Source organism: Cervus elaphus, chromosome 9, assembly GCF_910594005.1.
Source record: "Cervus elaphus chromosome 9, mCerEla1.1, whole genome shotgun sequence".
Lineage (NCBI taxonomy): Eukaryota > Metazoa > Chordata > Mammalia > Artiodactyla > Cervidae > Cervus > Cervus elaphus.
Genome location: NC_057823.1, coordinates 91,104,768 through 91,113,381, shown reverse-complemented (window position 1 = coordinate 91,113,381; position 8,614 = coordinate 91,104,768). Strand labels below are relative to the sequence as shown.

The window sequence follows — 8,614 nt, the reverse complement described above, 5'->3', positions numbered from 1 at the left end:
TTCTTTACAAAATTTCTAAAATCCATCTGTTCCATGATGAAATATACATTTTATCCTACTTTCAAACATACTAAATATTTCATTTCTTACATCACAGCCTCTTTGAATGCAGGGAAATGTTAAACATGTGTCTGGTCAGGCCAAAATTATGGAACGGGTAGAACAGGCCTTTCTCTTTCTGTCTCCTTATCTCAGCCTGCCTAACTGTCACTTCCACCTCATCCCGATTGTCGATGCTTTAGGCTTCCGTATGGCTTCACAGAAAGTCCATGTGCATTCCCCTTCTAGGCTAACACCCCCTAGTTGTTTGTATTTATTTCTCTTTCTAGATAGTCTTCTTATTGAACCCACTAATCGGATCTCAATCTATATAGAATGCAGTTTAAATCATCACACAAACTACAGTGAAATGTTAATAACTGCAAGAATGAAATCAACTCCTAGAGATATTTATATTTTAAATGCTGACCATTTCTCAATAAACAAAGTATTAATTTAACACTGCCTTGGCACTGGCTATGTAGCATTGGCTCATAACAGATTGTTCTTGCTCTTAAGGCATTTAACACTGCTTGGGTTGGTGGAGATATTGCTAATATGAAATACTTTGAGCTAAGTTGTCACCCTCTGATTCCAATACCAGTGGGATTTTCAGTTAGAAACACTCAGGGTGGGATGAAGTAGGTAGAAAAATCTTCAGGAAGGATCTGACTCTTTAACAGAACCTTGATGAATACTCCGATCTGAAAAGGCAGAGCCTTTGATTGAGGTTATTTTCAAAGCTGGAAAGAGCATTGGGACTTCCCTGGTGGTTCAGTGGTTAAGACTTCACATTCCAAAGCAAGGGTTACATGTTTGATCCCTGGTCAGGAAGCTAAGAGCCCCTATGCTTCACAGACAAAAAAACCAAATCATAAAGCAGAAGCAATATTGTAACAAATTCAATAAAGACTTTAAAAATGGTACACATCAAAAAAAATTTTTTTAAGCTGAAAAGAGCATAAAGAAAAGGACTGATATAGGAAATAAAATAGCTTGTGCAAGGGTACAAGAGACACTTTGGAGGTTGGACTAATTGAATGAGACATCTGCTAGCCAGCCAGATCAGCAGATTCACCCCATGGGATAAAGCAGACGAGGGCTATATCTGTGAGGAAAGTGTACCATAGTGCAGTGAAAAATAAATTCAGGTAAGTAGGGTGGAATGTTCATCTTCTATTGCTGTTTCCTTTCTGGAGGCCATAGGAATAATCCTTTTCCTTACATTTTTCAGCTTCTAGATGCTGCCCTAGCTCTTTAGCCCACTGAAGATGCCTATGATGTAATCCTTGGAACCTGGAACTAGGTTACCTACATGGCAAATGGGACTGTGTGAAGTAAGTTTGGAACCTTGATATAAAAATATTATTCCAGATTAGCCAGCCAGGTCCAATCTTATCACAAGGGTCCTTAAAATCAGTGAAATTTCCCTCGGTTCGGTTCAGTTCAGTTGCTTAGTCGTGTCCAACTCTTTGCGACCCCACGGACTGCAGCATGCCAGGCCTCCCTGTCCATCACTAACTCCCAGAGTTTACTCAAATTCATGTCCGTCGAGTTGGTGATGCCATCCAACCATCTCATCCTCTGTCATCCCCTTCTCCTTCTGCCTTCAATCTTTCCCAGCATCAGGGTCTTTTCAAATGAGTCAGTTCTTTGCATCAGGTGGCCAAAGTATTGGAGTTTCAGCTTCAGCATCAGTCCTTCCAATGAATATTTAGGACTGATTTCCTTTAGGAAATTTTCCTAGTTATGTTCAAAAGGAGATATGACCATAGGAAAATGGTCAGATAAATGAAATATATTTGGCTGTGAAGTTAGAGGAAGGGAGACAAGATCCAAGGAATGTGAGCAGTTTTTCTGCCCTGGAGAGGCAAGTAAATGGACTGCCCCCTGAAAGTGAAAGTGAAGTCGCTCAGTCGCCTCCAACTTTTGGACTCCATGGACTGTAGCCTACCAGGCTCCTTCTCTGCCCATGGGATTTTTCCAGGCAAGGGTACTGGAGTGGGATGTCATTCCCATCTCTAGGGGGGACTGCTTCCTAGAGCATTCCAAAAGAACAGGAGCCCAGTCCCTTAACTGGACTGTAGCCTAGAGATTTCTGATCTACAAAAATGGAATATAACAAATCTGTGTTGTTTTTAACCAAAGAAAAGGATAAGCATACCTAAGTGCTGAAGTGGAGCTTCCCTGGTAGTTCAGTGGTAAAGAATCCACCTGTGATTCAGGAGACATGGGTTCAATCCCTGGGTCGGGAAGGTCCTGGGGAGTAGGAAATGGCAACTTGCTTCAGTATCCTTGCCTGGGAAACCCCATACATGGAAGAGCCTGGTGAGCTACAGTCTGTGGGGTTTCAACGAGTCTCAAAGACTTAGCGACCAAACAACAACAAGCAAAGTGCTGAGATGAGTAAATATTACCTACAAATTCCCGCTCTCCTGTTCAACATTTGCCACCCCCAGTGTTACGAGCTGAGTAAGAGCCCGATAAATAATTGTATATTTATTTTCATTGATTCTGAACTATGATTATTCTGAAGTCTTTCATACATTTGTAGTGAAAATATCATAAAGGTATACATAATATTATCATAAAAGATAGAACCAACCTCGCAAAAATAAAATTTCTAGAACAAGAAAATCTTTCAGCAAGTCAGTCTTCAAATAAAACATATTTGATACTGATTTGCTTTTTTTTATTATAAGGAAAACAAGATACAAAGAGAGGAAGCTACTTAAAATGTTAAAGTTGGTGAGTGGCAAATCCGAGATCTGAACCAGCAAAGTGGATTTGTTTTCTTAGATTTGGATAGCGTACCTCCACCCTAGGAAAATCATCCCCTGACTGTCTAATACATTTTACTCCCAAGTCATGCAGAAAAGAAAGGATGGGAAAGTGAAGAGGAGCCAACACAGAAAGTTTTGCAAGTCTGGAGGATTTATATCAATGTAAACTCAGAAGAGAAGCCACAGAGGTCAAGTCATCTTTGCCCTTTGTTACAAATGAATGTATAAAAGTCATTCCTTCTCACAACTCTACTTCCATGCTATCTTCAGAAAGCTTACTGCGCCAGCCACAGAGCTGCCCTCAGACCTTTCAAGGAGGACTTGCCACAGGAGTGCTGTCAACCAAGAACCTCTAGCCACAGCACTTTTGGAGTCCACCCTGGTCTTTACCATAAGAGCACACTTTCCATGGGCAGCTCCACCCAGTGACGGCAGAAGGGACAAGTTCTAGGACCTAGCCGTTTTTGCCCATCACAGGCCCTTCTTCTAGGCACTTCTCCTCTGGAGCTTATCACTGGGCCAGCGGACACCTTGTCTGGAAAACACTGTTTTCTTTTCTTCTTCTTCTAAAATTTACTTTATTGAAGTATAGTTGATTTACAATGTTGCATTAATTTATGCTATACAGCAAAGTGATTCAGTTATATGTATACATACAGTCTTTGTAAAATTCTTTTCCATTATGGTTTGTCGCAGGATATCAAATACAGTTGCCTAAGCTATACAGTACGGAGAAGGCAATGGCACCCCACTCCAGTACTCTTGCCTGGAAAATCCCATGGATGGAGCCTGGTAGGCTGCAGTCCAGGGGGTCGCTAAGAATTGGACACGACTGAGCGACTTCACTTTCACTTTTCACTTTCATACATTGGAGAAGGAAATGGCAACCCATTCCAGTGTTCTTACCTGGAGAATCCCAGGGACAGAGGAGCCTGGTGGGCTGCCGTCTATGGGGTCACACAGAGTCAGACACGACTGAAGTGACTTAGCAGCAGCAAGCTATACAGTAGGACCTTGTTGTATATCCATCTTATATGTTCAGTTCAGTTCAGTTCAGTTCAGTCGCTCAGTCATGTCCGACTCTGTGCGACCCCATGAATCATAGCACACCAGGCCTCCCTGTCCATCACCAACTCCCGGAGTTTACCCAAACTCATGTCCATCTAATCAGTGATGCCATCCAACCATCTCATCTTCTGTCATCCCCTTCTCCTCCTGCCCCCAATCCCTTCCAGCATCAGGGTCTTTTCCAATGAGTAAACTCTTTGCATGAGGTGGCCAAAGTATTGGAGCTTCAGCTTCAGCATCAGTCCTTCCAATGAACACCCAGGACCGATCTCCTTTAGGATGGACTGGTTGGATCTCCTTGCAGTCCAAGGGACTCTCAAGAGTCTTCTCCAACACCACACTTCAAAAGCATCAATTCTTCGGCGCTCAGCTTTCTTTATAGTCCAACTCTCACATCCATACATGACCACTGGAAAAACCATAGCCTTGACCAGATGGACCTTTGTTGGCAAAGTGATATCTCTGCTTTTTAATATGCTGTCTAGGTTGGTCATAACTTTCCTTCCAAGGAGTAAGCGTCTTTTAATTTCATGGCTGCAATCACCATCTGCAGTGATTTTGGAGCCAGAAAAATAAAGTCTGACACTGTTTCCACTGTTTCCCCATCTATTTCCCATGAAGTGATAGGACCAGATGCCATGATCTTAGTTTTCTGAATGTTGAGCTTTAAGCCAACTTTTTCACTCTCCTCTTTCACTTTCATCAAGAGGCTTTTTAGTTCCTCTTCACTTTCTGCCATAATGGTGGTGTCATCTGCATAGCTGAGGTTATTGATATTTCTCCCGGCAATCTATATCTGCGAACACCTCCTGGTGGATTAGTCAGTAAGAATCCTCCTGCAATGTGGGAGACTGGGGCTCGATTCCTGAGTTGGGAAGATCCCCTGGAAGAGGGCATGACAATCCACTCCAGTATTCTTGCCTGGAGAATCCCCATGGACAGAGGAGCCTGGCGGGCTACACTCCATGGGGTCACAAAGAGTCGGACATGACTGAGCGACTAAGCATACAGCACAGCTAACACCAACCTTTCAACCCACACCTCCCCAGGTCCTTGGCAACCGCAAGTCTGTTCTCTACGTCTGTGAGTCTGTTTCTCTTTCATAGATAAGTTCATCTGTGTCATATTTTAGACTCCACGTTTAAGTCATGTCATATGGTATCTGTCTCTCTTTGAGTTACTTCACTTAGTATGATAATCTCTGGTCCATCCATGTTGCTGCAGATGGAATTATTTCACTCTTTCTTGTGGCTGAATAATATTCCACCACGTATACATATGAACCCTGCCTTCTTTATCCATTCACCTGCGAATGGACATTTAGGTTGTTTCATGCCTTGGCTATTGTGAAGAGGGGGCAGCCATCTGAGATTCTTCCCATCGAATTCTCCATCCCGTCTCCTTCATTTCACAGATGTCAGGCCTGCGTCATAGTCTGAAGTCTTTCCCTTCTCCTCCTTCCTCTTCTCTTAGCTTCAGTGCATCCTCCCTCCAATACATCTTCTGCACTTGTGACTCAGTCTTGGTCCCAGCTTCCACTGCCCCTGAATAGATACTCCAATGATTACAGGAAGTTTGGGAGAACATTTCCCTAACACCCGCGGGTGGCTCAGCCAGTAAGAATCCTCCTGCAATGCAGGAGACCTGGGTTCGATCCCTCAGTTGGGAAGATATCAAAATAAACTAAAACATGCTTTAAAATAACATGGCTACTATGCCTCCTATGCAAATCAATTGCTGGTGACCAGGATTTTCTGCTCAGCAGGTGGCCACCTGCATGCATAGTCAATGTTGTTCCACCAGAGCATCACAGGAGAGCCACATTGGTGGTAACAAGAGTGAAAACTATCTATAAATACTCCCAGTCTCTTTGCCAGAAAAGCTGGTGTGTTCTGTTGTTTCTTCCATACCTGCGAAGAACAACCTGTGCCTTTATTTCCATCTGTTGCTTGTGAGAAAATCAAACCTGTGTTTCCTCAACTGAGCACATTCCCAGCCTTTGCTTATATTAATATGTCCTGTCCCCTCCCTCATTTTATTAACACAGAAATGAATTATGAGCCACCAGAGGAGCTATCATATTTAGTACTATATCTGAAATCACTTCCAGATTATGATTTCTTCTCCAAAATAATCCTATTGCTATTTACAATAATCATGCATATAAGCCTGTGGTTGAATTTTACCTGAACCACTTCCTAGTTCTATTATAAACTTTTGTTTTTCCTTTGCTTTCAACATGGCATATGTGCTTTTTTTTATACTCTAGTGAAGCAACTTGACAGTTGGTAGCTGTCTGGCTGTTTATTCAACATATGTACCACTTAATGCACAGGTCTCCGTGAGACAGTCCCCAAAGTCGATCCAACTGGGATAAAAGTCAACAAATAGAGCTTTGCAGGGAGTGCATTGACTTGGGGAGAGTTAAGTATTTGAAAGGTGTTTAGCAGTTAAGATTTAAGTCTAATGTCATAAGCATTTACAGGGTCAGCATCTCCCCCAGCACAGCACATCCTCTGGATTTCACAGAGCAGCTCCATATGTTAGGAAATCACCTTTTTAATTAGATCTCTGTAGCCTCATTCTATGTTACCACTGTCACAAGTCTTGGATCAAATCCTATTCTCAGGAAACCTTTCAGTAAACAGTTAGCTGTAGGTTCTTGCAAGAAGATATTGAGACAGATTCTCCCAGATTGCAAGTGATTTTAAATTAGCTTCTCTGGAAAGTGGTGGGTGTGGTGTTATTTCAACATCCTCATCTGTTACCTGAGTCTTTTCCCTAAGGAAAGCAAAATGTGCTCAGCAGTGTGCATTTCTGAAAGTGGAATTGGTTAGGGAGCTCTGTGGCCTATTCTGGCCTGTCTGGACTAGCAGATGGGATGAAACAGAAATTCCCACCTCATTTTGACCATTAGGACTGCTCGAGTGTGAATCCATCTGAGAAGCAGAGATTCCTGAAAATTTAGACATGATCAAGGGAGAAGGAAGTCAATGGAAAGTTATACATGAGGAGCAGAAAAGAAAGTGAAAGTTGTTCAGTCATGTCCAAATTTTTGCAACCCCCTAGACTATGCAGTCCATGGAATTCCCCAGGCCAGAATACTGGAGTGGGGAGCTGTTTCCCTTCTCCAGGGGATCTTCCCAACCCAGGGATCAAACCCAGATCTTCCACATTGCAGGCGAATTCTTTACCAGCTGGGCCACCAGGGAAGCCCTATTTTGTACAAAGTCTGTTAAATAGATTTTCAGATGCTATCCTCCCAAAAGACCCTAAAGGGAAAGAGTGTTAATATTTTCACTTTTTTTAGATGAAAAAATAATCAAAGCTGAGTGCAAAATGACTTCCCCAAGGTGACAAACATAAACAGCAGCACTGGTCAGATTCAAGCCCCAGTTGTGTATGAAACCAAAGTCCTGCTCTTAAGCAATGTGGTATGCTGTCTACCAGTATTACAGTTAATAATCAAGAAGCTTTAGAACTTTGGTAGAAATTGCAGGGCCACCAAAATGAGGTTCTTTTGGACCCAGAGTTAGCCTAGGTTCCAGAGATAAATTAACATCTAAAGTCATCAATTCTTTAATTCAGTCTATCAGTGTGATATTGTGATTTATAATAATAAATCTGTATCTGGTCTTATCTTTGGTTCCTGGATCACACTCCCAAAACCCTTGAAATTGCCTAAGGGTAAAGGGTAAAGCCTCCCGGGTGGCTCAGAGGGTAAAGCGTCTGCCTGCAATGCAGGAGACCCAGGTTTAATCCCTGGGTTGGGAAGATCCCCTGGAGGAGGAAATGGCAACCCACTCCAGTACTCTCGCCTGGAAAATCCCATGGACGGAGGAGCCTGGTACAGGCTACAGTCCATGGGGTCACAAAGAGTTGGACACGACTGAGCGACTTCACTTTTACTTTCTTTCTTTCAAAGAGCAAAAGAGGGTATCTTTTATTATGTTAAATAATGCCTTTTGGAAACCAATGAAGAATGGGGGCTGGTTGCCAGCGGAGCCAATCCTGTGATTAGAAAGTTGGAACTTTTGGCCCCACCCCCACATCTAGGGAAGGGAGAGGAGCTGAAGGTGGAATTTAATCTCCAATGGCCAATAATTTAATCAATTATGCCTGCGTAATGAAGCCCCCATAAAACCCCAAAGGACAGGTGGGAGAACCTGTGGAGGCGCTGGGAGAGGGAGGCGCCTGGAGAGAACCCAGAAGCTCTGCACCCTCTCCCCTGGCTTGCCCTACGCATCTCTTCCATCTGACCATTTCTGGGCTACGCCCTTCATAATAAACTAGTGATCTAAGAAGTAAAATGTTCCTCTGAGTTCTGTGAGCCTCTCTAGCAAATTAGTCAAACCCAAGATGGAAGTCGTGGGAACCTCTCATGTATAGCCGGTCAGTCAGAAATATCCGTAACAACATAAGCTGACATCTTGAGCTGGAGGGTTTTACTGGAACCTCCAACTTGTAGCCAGTGGGTCAGAAACACAGGTAACACCTATGTTGTGGGGGTGGGGGTAGGAGGTGGTCTCCTAGGACTGAGCCCTTTTCACCTGTGGAAAGTGAAAGTGTTAGTCACTTAGTCATGTCCCACTCTTTGCGACCCCATGGACTGTAGCCTGCCAGTCTCCTCTGCCCATGGAATTCTCCAGGCAAGAATACTGGAGTGAATAGCTATTCCCTATTCCCTCCTCCAGAGGATCTTCCCAACCCAGGGATCAAACTTG

General features: G+C 43.3%; 1 non-coding gene across 1 annotated transcript; it reads left to right on the top strand.

Annotated features, from left to right (window-relative positions):
• The first annotated feature begins 7,592 nt into the window (after positions 1–7,592).
• On the top strand, positions 7,593–7,664 carry TRNAC-GCA. The gene has a single exon. It is a non-coding gene; the product is annotated as a tRNA-Cys (tRNA).
• Positions 7,665–8,614: the final 950 nt, after the last annotated feature.